The sequence below is a fragment of the Zingiber officinale genome, chromosome 1A (assembly GCF_018446385.1).
Source record: "Zingiber officinale cultivar Zhangliang chromosome 1A, Zo_v1.1, whole genome shotgun sequence".
Lineage (NCBI taxonomy): Eukaryota > Viridiplantae > Streptophyta > Magnoliopsida > Zingiberales > Zingiberaceae > Zingiber > Zingiber officinale.
In genome coordinates this window covers 17790406-17802031 of record NC_055987.1, presented here as the reverse complement: position 1 = coordinate 17802031, position 11626 = coordinate 17790406, and the positions used below count along the sequence as shown (strand labels likewise).

At 41.4% G+C, this 11626-nt stretch overlaps 2 long non-coding RNA genes across 2 annotated transcripts; both read left to right on the top strand.

The window, feature by feature from the left end:
• Window positions 1-2493: 2493 nt before the first annotated feature.
• LOC122000698 lies at window positions 2494-3252 on the top strand. The gene is made up of 3 exons (XR_006117206.1): window positions 2494-2674; window positions 2769-3048; window positions 3192-3252. It is a non-coding gene; the product is annotated as an uncharacterized LOC122000698 (long non-coding RNA).
• A 6230-nt stretch (window positions 3253-9482) lies between these two features.
• On the top strand, window positions 9483-10581 carry LOC122000684. The gene is made up of 3 exons (XR_006117203.1): window positions 9483-10003; window positions 10098-10377; window positions 10521-10581. It is a non-coding gene; the product is annotated as an uncharacterized LOC122000684 (long non-coding RNA).
• The last annotated feature ends 1045 nt before the right edge of the window (window positions 10582-11626 follow it).

Below are 11626 nucleotides of genomic sequence, written 5' to 3'. Positions count from 1 at the left end.
AGAAAATTAAACATAAGCATTCTTACTTGGAGCGGCAAGTCGGAGGCTTGATGTGTGTGTAGTGAGCTGGCAATAACTTTGGCTCTGATACCAACCTGACGATACTCTACGTACATATTACAGTGGAAGACTTAAAATCATTTTTCTTGGTTTAATAAAATCCGAACTACACTAATATGGTTTCATAACCTGATAACAAGATAAATAAAAACATAACATCAAGTCAACCATATAGTACTACAATTTACTAAACCAAAGTGTAATTCTTAAAAGTTCTTAAAGCAGGTTCTTATTTGGTTGCCTAGCCACCGCCACACACATCTCCTTGCCTCTCCTGCTGCTCCTTTAGCTCATCCAGCTTTTTCCTTTATCTGTGGTACAAGGAAAGTAAGCTATGAGCACTCATGGCTCAGTAAGTTCCTTTCCTACTCACTAAAATCAAAAATCAACACATAATCAAAGAATGTCTCAACTTAACATGATCTCAACTAATCATGGCATAACATATCATATTCTTTAAGCATATCATGCAACATAACATAATCATATCATGGCATATCATCCCTTAAAACATAGCATGAAACATAACATAATCATATCATGGCATATCATTCCTTAAAACATAGCATGAAACATCACAGAATCATATCATGGCATATCATTCCTTAAAACATAGCATGAAACATAACACAATCATATCATGGTATATCCTTCCTTAAAACACAGCATGAAACATAACATAATCATATCATGGCATATCCTTCCTTAAAACATAGCATGAAACATAACATAATGCTACACTACAAACCTACTAAAGAAACATAACATAGCATGAAACATAGCACTTCCTAGTGTTCAGAAAACATACTCCAGAATGCATCTTCCCACATGTGGTACACTAAGATGTGTGTGGATGGAACCTGGAATAAAGATCTAGGAGGAATTAGCAAACTAAGACTTTAGTTTTTATATAATGTTATTTTCCGCATTTCTAGTTATTTTAATGCCTTGAATCATGAAAGACTTGCTTAGATTGTTAGTACTTATGCTCATAATCTTAGTTATGTGATGTTAGAATGTTTCTCAGTTGTTTTAGAACTTGTATGTGGGATTGAGGCACGAAATAGTGCTGAAATCAAACTTCTGGTACGAAATCAGAAACCCCAATCGATCGGCTGATCGATTGGAGGCTTTTCAATCGATCAGCCGATCGATTGAGAAGTTCGTACCGCGAACAGTATGCTCCTGGATCAATCAACCGATCGATCCGGATGCCTTCTGTCGCGAACAAAAAGCTCTGGGAAAATATTGCCCGAGCACAGTAGCGTGCTGGATCGATCACTGGATCGATCTAACCTAAGTTCCGCATACAGTAGCATGCTGGGTCGATCACTGGATCGATTAGACCATTTCAATCGATCCATGGATCGATTGGGAGGCCTGACAACAGCCGGAAGACCCTTAGTTCAGTTCCTTGACCATGGGAGATGTACAATATGTCATGAATAGTTTAGATTACACCCCTTAGCACATATGGAATGAAGAAATGATAAGAGATTAGCAAAGTTTTAATTAGTACAGCTTCCGCACCTAGACTTAGTGATGGTCATGGATATAGTTTAGCACAGCATAATGTGACGGTCCGACCTTACAGCCTAGTTAGTAGAAAGCGGGTCATTACAATGACCTAGGGTTACCGCCCCCTAGGGTTTTCCCTTTGCCTAACCGCAGCTAGGACTTTTCTCAACCTAGGGTTACCACCCCCTAGGGTTTTCACCTACCTAACCGCAGTTAGGACTTTCCAGAAATACTCATTCAACATGTTAGATCAACACACACCTTAAATTTGAATCCTTTGCCATTATCAAAACTTAGGTTCGATCGTTGGATGCTTCCCGCACCAACATGAATGATTATCTGTAAAATACCGGAAAAATGACGAATATTAATAAGGGAATTTTTCAAAATTTTTGGACATTTTTCAAGAATTTTTCGGAGCTCGTACGGACGAGTTAATGGGGATAAAAATGGGGTCCGGAAAAGCCTGTTTAGGCTACCCAGTTTTAATAAGGAAAAGTTTTATTTTTCTTTTCCTTTTTCCTTTTCTTTTTCCTTATATATTTTTTTTTCTCTTCTCGTTACTGTGCCGAGCCCGAGCCCTCATCCACTTCACTCTTCTTCTCTCGCGCCCGACGCCGGCCCTAACCGCCGGCCGGCGGTTTCTTCCTCCCGAGCCGCACACCCGAAGACCTTTTCTTCATCTTCTTCTCCACCCGAGCCGAAGCTTTCCCCTGCCCTAAAATCGCCGAAAGCTTGCTCTATGCCCACTGGTGCCGACGCCGAGCACTGCCGCTCTTCCTCAGCCCTAGCCGCCGCACGGGACATTGCCGGCCACCAGGACCGACCCAGGCCGCTGTCGCCGTGGGGATCCCAGCGCCGCCGACGCCCTTCTCCCGTTTCTCTCTGCCCTAGTTTTGCATAGTGTCACCGCTACCCCAACCGGCAACCGGCTGTCCTCCCTCTGCCGACGCCGACTCCTCCACTGTGCAGTGCCTAGCCGACTCCTCCACTGTGCAGTGCCTAGACGACTCCTTCCTTTGTCCTAGGTTCCCTCTTGTTGCTGGATCCGAACCCTAACTCCTCTGGGTTGGGTTGTGGTCAGCCTACCCGACTGGTAATTTTTCCTACTGCGCCACCAGCTGCTTCTCCGGATCTTATGTTGGATTTGTTGGCTGATAACAGTAGTATTTGTCACTGATTTCTCACAGCAGCTTCTCCGGATCTTGGCAGTAAGTTCTATAGGATTTGAGCAGTGTTGAGGCATCAGGGAATATGGGTAAGGTTGGTGTTAAGTTAATTACTGTTGAGGTGAGTATGGGAAGATGAACTTGATGATTTCGATGGTTTGAGCTATTGGTATTACTTTTGTTATGTAAGCATAGGGTTAATTATATTAAATCCTGTGTAGACCTTATATGGTGATTTCCTTTGCAGACATTGTTGGAGAAAGCCCTAATCGCTGTGATCTTCCTTTTGTGTGATCCAGAGGTAAGGCTTAATGAATACAATTAAATATGTTGGTTGATTTTTGGTGTAATTAGGGTTAATAAAACTAACCTTAGATGGTCGATGGATTAGAAATTTATTTAGCTATTTGTTTATACTTAGCTAAATTATACTATTTATCACAGGACCTTGACGCGAGACAAGTTTCTTAACGTCCGGATTTGGACTGATTGGATCTTTCCTATTGGAGGCGGGTACCTCTTGACTTATCTTTTATGATATTGTCATTGGATATGCATAGTATTTTATAACTACATGCAATGAACATGTTTGCCTTTGGTATGTCACTGTTTGATATCCATAGCATGTTAGGTTTGTCACCTGTGATGTATCCGTGCTTATATCTCGTGATTTGTTGCCATGATTATCTTGTTACCATGAGTATCTTTGTTTCTAGAGTGACATACCATGCTTACTGAGGTTAGGACTAGGATTTGGATTGTTGTTTCTGGCCTATATATCTAGATTATCTGATACTTAGGTTTTTGTGCCATATCAGATTTGTGTACCTCTATTTGTATATCATATGATTCGGGTGTTTAGACCCTGATTCTTTATTCTGTGTATATTGTTGGTACATATGCTATGGAAGAGGGATATGATTTGGGTCTAGGTTGTTATACCTTAGAGGATTTGTATACCCTAGATCCGTGGATTTGGCTTACTGATACTGTGGTACCCATATTATGTATATATGGATTTTTCTATGCTGATCAGGATATTCCATACTTATTATGTTCGGGACATAGGGTTATTGATATTCTATCTGCGTACTCTAGATCTTGGTATGTGACCATCGCTTTTACAGTACCCATTTTGTATGTATGGATATGGTTATGTTGATCGGTTTTGCCATGCTTAGTGTCATGCATCATGATTACATGTCGATAGTCGACTCCATTGTTGTTGAGCACATCGATTACATGGATGCACACACCACCACTCATGGGTTAGTGGTCGATTCGAGCGTGTTGCGGCAGGGACTTTGTTTGGACGCGTTGGTCCGCTCATGGGTAGTGTGACACGTGTTGGGATTCCTCCCGCCATCGTGTACCGGGAGTTGAGAGCATTGAGCCCCATTTATGATTTGGGGTCACAGGGGCGGAGTACTCCATCCCGTCCACTGGCCACTCCATCGAGCAATGGACCAAGTGCACTTGTCACTACCCACCGGCTCGCCATTTGTGTGAGTGACGTGGCGTGGGGCCGGTGACCAGAGGACGATCATTGACATCATATGCATTGATGCATTTATTTCTTGTGATTGTGTGCCGCATTTATTTTGCTGCATTTGGTTGGATGCATATGTTTGACATGCATATGGATTTAGGCACTTTTCTTGACACCTTTTGTTTGGATAGGAGTTCCGGTGAGTATGCTTCCTTAGTTACCTTTCGGTTTGCATCTTTCCTAGATATATGATTAGAAAGCTGTATTCCATTCTTGTTAGATATATCTTACTAGGCATGTCTATTGGTATTCTTGAGTTGTTGAACTCACCCCGTGGACTCTATATTTTCTGGTAGGTGTTATTTATGGTGTCGCTGAGCATCCGTCTGCTGGTCCCCACGTCACATCGTAAGACTTATCGGTTTCACGTATGTTTTGTTTGTTTTATGTCAGTTTGTTTAGCTCTGTACTCTGTTTTATTTTTGGAGTGTTGACGTTGTTATGTGGTATTTCGTATTTATGTTATTGGTTGTGTAAGTCTAGCCGGAGCAGTTTTTTTGTGTTTTGGTTTTGGTACAACCATATGGGTTGTTTATTATTGTGTGGTTGTATCGCCAGAGGTGAATTTGATATTAGCTGCGTGGTGTTTGTTTTCTTTTATTGTTATTATTCCGGTCGGGTGAGGTATATAGTGCTTGTAGAAAAGTTTCGGTACAGGGGAGATGCTGCCGAAATTTCTTCGGACAGAGACTCCTCCGGGGCATGATGATTTAGTGGTATCAGAGCAGGTATACGATACTTGCTATGTGTTTTGGATTTTCGAAATTTATCTGATACCAATTTATTTTTATTTGGTATCAGAGCTCGGCTTACGAGTCTTATGTTCCTGTATTTCAAATTTCGTGTTTTAGTCTTCTCGATGTGACTTTTCAGATTTTGGGACCTGGCAGCAGCAGGACATCTCCAAGCTATAGGAGGTAAGTTGTATACTATTATCATACATTTTATTGGTACTGAGCTAGTTGTTGATACAATATGTACTTGTTTAGTTGTTTGTACCTGGTGTACATAATTAGTTGTATATACCATATGTGACGTGTTGGGTCAACCATTAATTAGGTCCATCAAGCCTTAGTAGAGATCAGTGATTATAGACTCATAGAATTTTTCTACCATACCACCAGTAATAGTTGGGTGGTGAATAGTATTTCCTAAATATCATGTTGCTTCGGTTAGTAGAGAACTTATTTATCCTTATTGACTTGGGTAGTTGAGGACCGATTTACCTATGTTGGGTTCATATTAAGGAAAACAGTTTCCCTTCTCAAGGTCAAAACAATCAAGAAGTTTGCCCAAGCATGCCTGCTTAATCAAATTGACCAGAATGCATTGGCTTGTGTATAAGTAGTTTCAGTTTGGTATAAACTATTGCAGTTGCTTCTAATTATGTCAATCACATGTCTTGTTTCACTCGAGTGAAACTATACAACCCATGATCGTAGAGCTTTGACGGGCTACCTCTTGCAATTCTAGAAACAGATACAGGATGTTAGAAGATGTTGGTAGGCACTTAGAGTAAGGTTAAGCTTTAAATCTATAACTTGTAGTTAGCTTGCTAATAAAGATGATCTTCAAGAATAATTAATCCTACATCAAATTTTGTTAACTAGTTTGGTAAAAAGTTACACATAGAAAGAGTTATGCCTCTGTATTCTATCGTCGCACTCAACTTGACCACAATGATTTGCATCTTGCCTTTTAACTTTATTATGCTTGGTTGATCTGTAGTTATAATTCACAAACTTCAAGTATCCATAATCAAAATTATAGGAGACTCAGAGATTGGAGGTTCCTTGAATTGCTTGCTAACTGATGTGACATGGGGTCCGGGAATTTGCTAATCATGTTTATAAGGAATGAGATGTTGAACTTTATGGATGTAAGATGTATCAACTTTTCAACTAGCCTCTTGTACTCCCTTATATGATAACCCCCATAGTTCAAGCCCACCGGAGTGTCTTCATTCTTTGTGTGCCCGATCTGTTAACTATTTTAGTGTAGTAGTATTTGAGTATGTGTAGCTTGAATGATTGGATCAATATTGAATTAGCGTTAGTGAAACATGATGTGACTCTAATATAAGTAGAAATAGACACACCAAAGAAATGTCTATGTGTGATTATGCATTTCTGAGTCTGCACTACTTGTATTTGATAAAATACAAGGAAAGTTACATAATGCATACATTAGTTTTAGTTTTAGTTATAGTTATTCATCGTTTTTGGATTTCAGCAATGCATGCAGAGAAAAAAAAAAAAAGAAAAAAAAAAGTTAAAGTTCTAAAGGTGCAAACAATATTGCTACTTGTTGACAGCCATAACTGAGTTTTACCTGGGATCAAATGATACGTCATGTTCGAGGGACAAGATGTTGATGGATGATGATCTCATAAATGATCAGCCCATATGACCTGGATGTAGTATCCACTGTGAACATGTGCAAAGGGTTTTGGAGGTAGAGCATGCGATCAATCAATTGAAGAGGTTACACGAATATTAAAGACTAGTTTGTGGGTTATACATACTGGCTTAGCTTAAAGATTTATTGAACTGAATTGCCTCGGACTACAATAATATTAAGGCACAGGAGCATAAGCAAAAATTTGTTCTTACAAGAGAACTCAGAGTGAAGTATTCTGTTCTAGACAATTGCTGATGGTAGTATTACATATCACAAGTTCAGAGAAGAAAAGTTCATAAATGTTTCCAAATGCTAATGGCTTGACAAGTCAAACCATAGATAGATAGGTAGTCTGAGTGTGTCATATAGACGATATAGATTTTGCGAATAATGTATGTTTTGGATTACGGATGTAATTGATTTATCCATAGTTACGGATTGTTGTATTACCTGTCAACTAATTTTCCTATTGGTAGATGATCCACTAGGAGATTGATAGAGTTGACGATGGATTTGATTTGCTTACTAGGTAGTTATACCCTAGGCTACCCACAGAGATCTATGGTAGAGTGACCTCATGCAGTCTCTGGCTAGATAGTTGGATGCTTTGGGCACTTATGTTTGTTTGTGGTAGAGCGTAACTCCCATATATTTTGGATTGCTTGTAGCGGAGCATTGCTCCCATATTTGTTGCAGATACATATTTCGGATTATTTGTGGTGGAGCGTTGCTCCCACATATTGAGGATTTCTTGTGGTAGAGCATTGCTCCCACATATATGGTGTTTTCTGTGATGGAGCATTGCTCTCACACTGGTGGATCTATTCTTTGGTGATTTATATTGTTGGTGATTAGATTTCAGACTTATTGTCAGAGATCTTATGGATAGGAATGTCTGTGATACGGATGTTATGTGTCTTGGGGTTTGCCATTTAGGCTTACCGTGCCTTAGGTGTTTTCAGGGACTCGATGATTCTGGTATTTCGAGGATGTTTGGATCGGTTTCCATTGTCTTTGTTGACAATGTTGCGATTTATTACGGATCCGAGGTGAGTCACGTACACCACCTTTGCTTAGATCTAGAGATGTTTCGATGAGAACATCTATATGTGATGATCAGTAGTGCTTATTTGGATTGTCTTATGTGATGATGATGTGGACACACGGTCACCAGTAGGAGTATACCGTGGTTCCACAGGAGATCGAGGTTGTTACCGTTGGGAGTAGACGGAGTCGATATAAGAGGCTCGCAACTTCCTTTGTTTGGCTCGATATTTCCGAGATACGTTGAGGGTTTCTCACGGTTGTTATGCTACTTACACGTGATCGTGAAAGGCAAGTTCACTGGTGAGGTTTGCAAGACCAGCTTTTAGGAGCTGAAGCGGAGTTTAGTGTCGGCTCCGATTTTGGTTTTACCTTCGGAGAGGACAATTTGTGCTCTATACCGATGCATCTCTACCGGGTTTGGACGCTATTTTGATGCAGCACGATAGAGTAGTCTCCTATGCTTCTCGTCGGTTGAAGAAGCATGAGAAGAACTACCCTGTACATGATCTGGAGCAAGTCGCCATTATTTTTGCCATGAAGATTTGACGACATTGTTTTATATGGCGTTACATTTGAGATTCTCACTGACCATAAGAGTCTCAAATATCTGTTTACTTAGAAGGAACTTAACCTCCGACAGAGGAGATGGATGGAATTTCTGAAGGATTTTGATTGTACCATTAGCTATCATTTGGGGAAAAGCTAATGTGGTTGTCGTTGTACTTAGACGGAAGTCTAAAGGGACTTTAGCTTGCCACCGAGTTGTGGTTACAGACTTGATTCAGGGTTTCTTCGAGTTTGACCTTGAGGAGCAGGGACAGACCGAGCAGGGTATTCTTGTTACCATAGTTGCTCAGTCGTCGATCAGGATGAGAATCTGTGAGGCCCAATTGTTGGGACCTCATAGAGCTTAGTATGAGGCAGAGTTGGTCCGTACTATTAGACGGAGAGTGTCAGAGGCACAGGACTGCTAGAAGAGTTATGCTGACCGGAGTCTGAGACTTTTAGAGTTCTCCATTTGCGACTATGTATTTCTGTGAGTTTCACCCACGAAAAGGGGTGAAGAGATTGACCTCAGAGGTAAGCTAGCCTGCGATACATTGGACCTTTCCAGATCTTGAAAAGGGTTGGAGCGGTAGCTTATCGTTTAGCGCTACCACCAACTTTGGCGGGCGTTCACGACGTATTCCATGTGTCTATGCTGATGAGGTATATATCCCGACGACACATGTACTGATAGATATCTTAGTTCCTATTCAGCCTGACGTCACTTATGAGAAGATTTCAGTGATTCTAGACCGGAAAGAGCGTCGGTGGAACAAGACTATGGTTAAAGTCGGATGACATCATCATTTGACGAGGAGGTTACTTGGAAGCTCGAGGATATTATCCGACTCGATACCCAATCTTTTCACTTGAGGTATATGATTTAGTTTACCGTTCAGCATTTATACTTTCTGTCTGTTAATACTGAAATTTGGGGACCAAATTTTTATTAGTGGGGAGAATGTAAAATACCGGAAAAATGACGAATATTAATAAGGGAATTTTTGAAATTTTTGGACATTTTCAAGAATTTTTCGGAGCTCGTACGGACGAGTTAACGGGGATAAAAATAGGGTCCGAAAAAGCCTGTTTAGGCTACCCAATTTTAATAAGGAAAAGTTTTATTTTTCTTTTCCTTTTCCCTTTTCTTTTTCCTTATATTTTTTTTTCTCTCCTCGTTACTGTGCCGAGCCCGAGCCCTCATCCACTCCACTCTTCTTCTCTCGCGCCCGACGCCGGCCCTAACCGCCGGCCGGCGGTTTCTTCCTCCCGAGCCGCACACCCGAAGACCTTTTCTTCATCTTCTTCTCCACCCGAGCCGAAGCTTTCCCCTGCCCTAAAATCGCCGAAAGCTTGCTCTATGCCCACTGGTGCCGACGCCGAGCACTGCCGCTCTTCCTCAGCCCTAGCCGCCGCACGGGACATTGCCGGCCACCAGGACCGACCCAGGCCGCTGTCGCCGTGGGGATCCCAGCGCCGCCGACGCCCTTCTCCCGTTTCTCTCTGCCCTAGTTTTGCACAGTGTCACCGCTACCCCAACCGGCAACCGGCTGTCCTCCCTCTGCCGACGCCGACTCCTCCACTGTGCAGTGCCTAGCCGACTCCTCCACTGTGCAGTGCCTAGACGACTCCTTCCTTTGTCCTAGGTTCCCTCTTGTTGCTGGATCCGAACCCTAACTCCTCTGGGTTGGGTTGTGGTCAGCCTACCCGACTGGTAATTTTTCCTACTGCGCCACCAGCTGCTTCTCCGGATCTTATGTTGGATTTGTTGGCTGATAACAGTGGTATTTGTCACTGATTTCTCACAGCAGCTTCTCCGGATCTTGGCAGTAAGTTCTATAGGATTTGAGCAGTGTTGAGGCATCAGGGAATATGGGTAAGGTTGGTGTTAAGTTAATTACTGTTGAGGTGAGTATGGGAAGATGAACTTGATGATTTCGATGGTTTGAGCTATTGGTATTACTTTTGTTATGTAAGCATAGGGTTAATTATATTAAATCCTGTGTAGACCTTATATGGTGATTTCCTTTGCAGACATTGTTGGAGAAAGCCCTAATCGCTGTGATCTTCCTTTTGTGTGATCCAGAGGTAAGGCTTAATGAATACAATTAAATATGTTGGTTGATTTTTGGTGTAATTAGGGTTAATAAAACTAACCTTAGATGGTCGATGGATTAGAAATTTATTTAGCTATTTGTTTATACTTAGCTAAATTATACTATTTATCACAGGACCTTGACGCGAGACAAGTTTCTTAACGTCCGGATTTGGACTGATTGGATCTTTCCTATTGGAGGCGGGTACCTCTTGACTTATCTTTTATGATATTGTCATTGGATATGCATAGTATTTTATAACTACATGCAATGAACATGTTTGCCTTTGGTATGTCACTGTTTGATATCCATAGCATGTTAGGTTTGTCACCTGTGATGTATCCGTGCTTATATCTCGTGATTTGTTGCCATGATTATCTTGTTACCATGAGTATCTTTGTTTCTAGAGTGACATACCATGCTTACTGAGGTTAGGACTAGGATTTGGATTGTTGTTTCTGGCCTATATATCTAGATTATCTGATACTTAGGTTTTTGTGCCATATCAGATTTGTGTACCTCTATTTGTATATCATATATGATTCGGGTGTTTAGACCCTGATTCTTTGATCTGTGTATATTGTTGGTACATATGCTATGGAAGAGGGATATGATTTGGGTCTAGGTTGTTATACCTTAGAGGATTTGTATACCCTAGATCCGTGGATTTGACTTACTGATACTGTGGTACCCATATTATGTATATATGGATTTTTCTATCTTGATCGGATATTCCATACTTATTATGTTCGGGACATAGGGTTATTGATATTCTATCTGACGTACTCTAGATCTTGGTATGTGACCATCGCTTTTCTAAGTACCCATTTTGTATGTATGGATATGGTTATGTTGATCGGTTTTGCCATGCTTAGTGTCATGATTGCATGCTGTGCGATAGTCGACTCCATTGTTGTTGAGCACATGCCAGTTTCATCACATGGATGCACCACCACTCATGGGTTAGTGTGACGCAACGTGGTGCAGAGTTTTGCTTTGTTTGGCTACGTTGGTCCGCTCATGGGTAGTGTGACACAACGTGTTAGCAGTGATTCCTCCCGTCCATCGTGATCTGGAGTTGAGAGCATTGAGTTCCCCATTTATGATTTGGGGTCACGGGTGACGAGTACTCGGCAAAGATCACCGTCCACTCGGTCACCATGGATGCGACATGCATGTACGGTGCTGTTGTACACTACCCACTCGGTCCTCGCCATTTGTGTGAGAGTGGACGCGGCCGG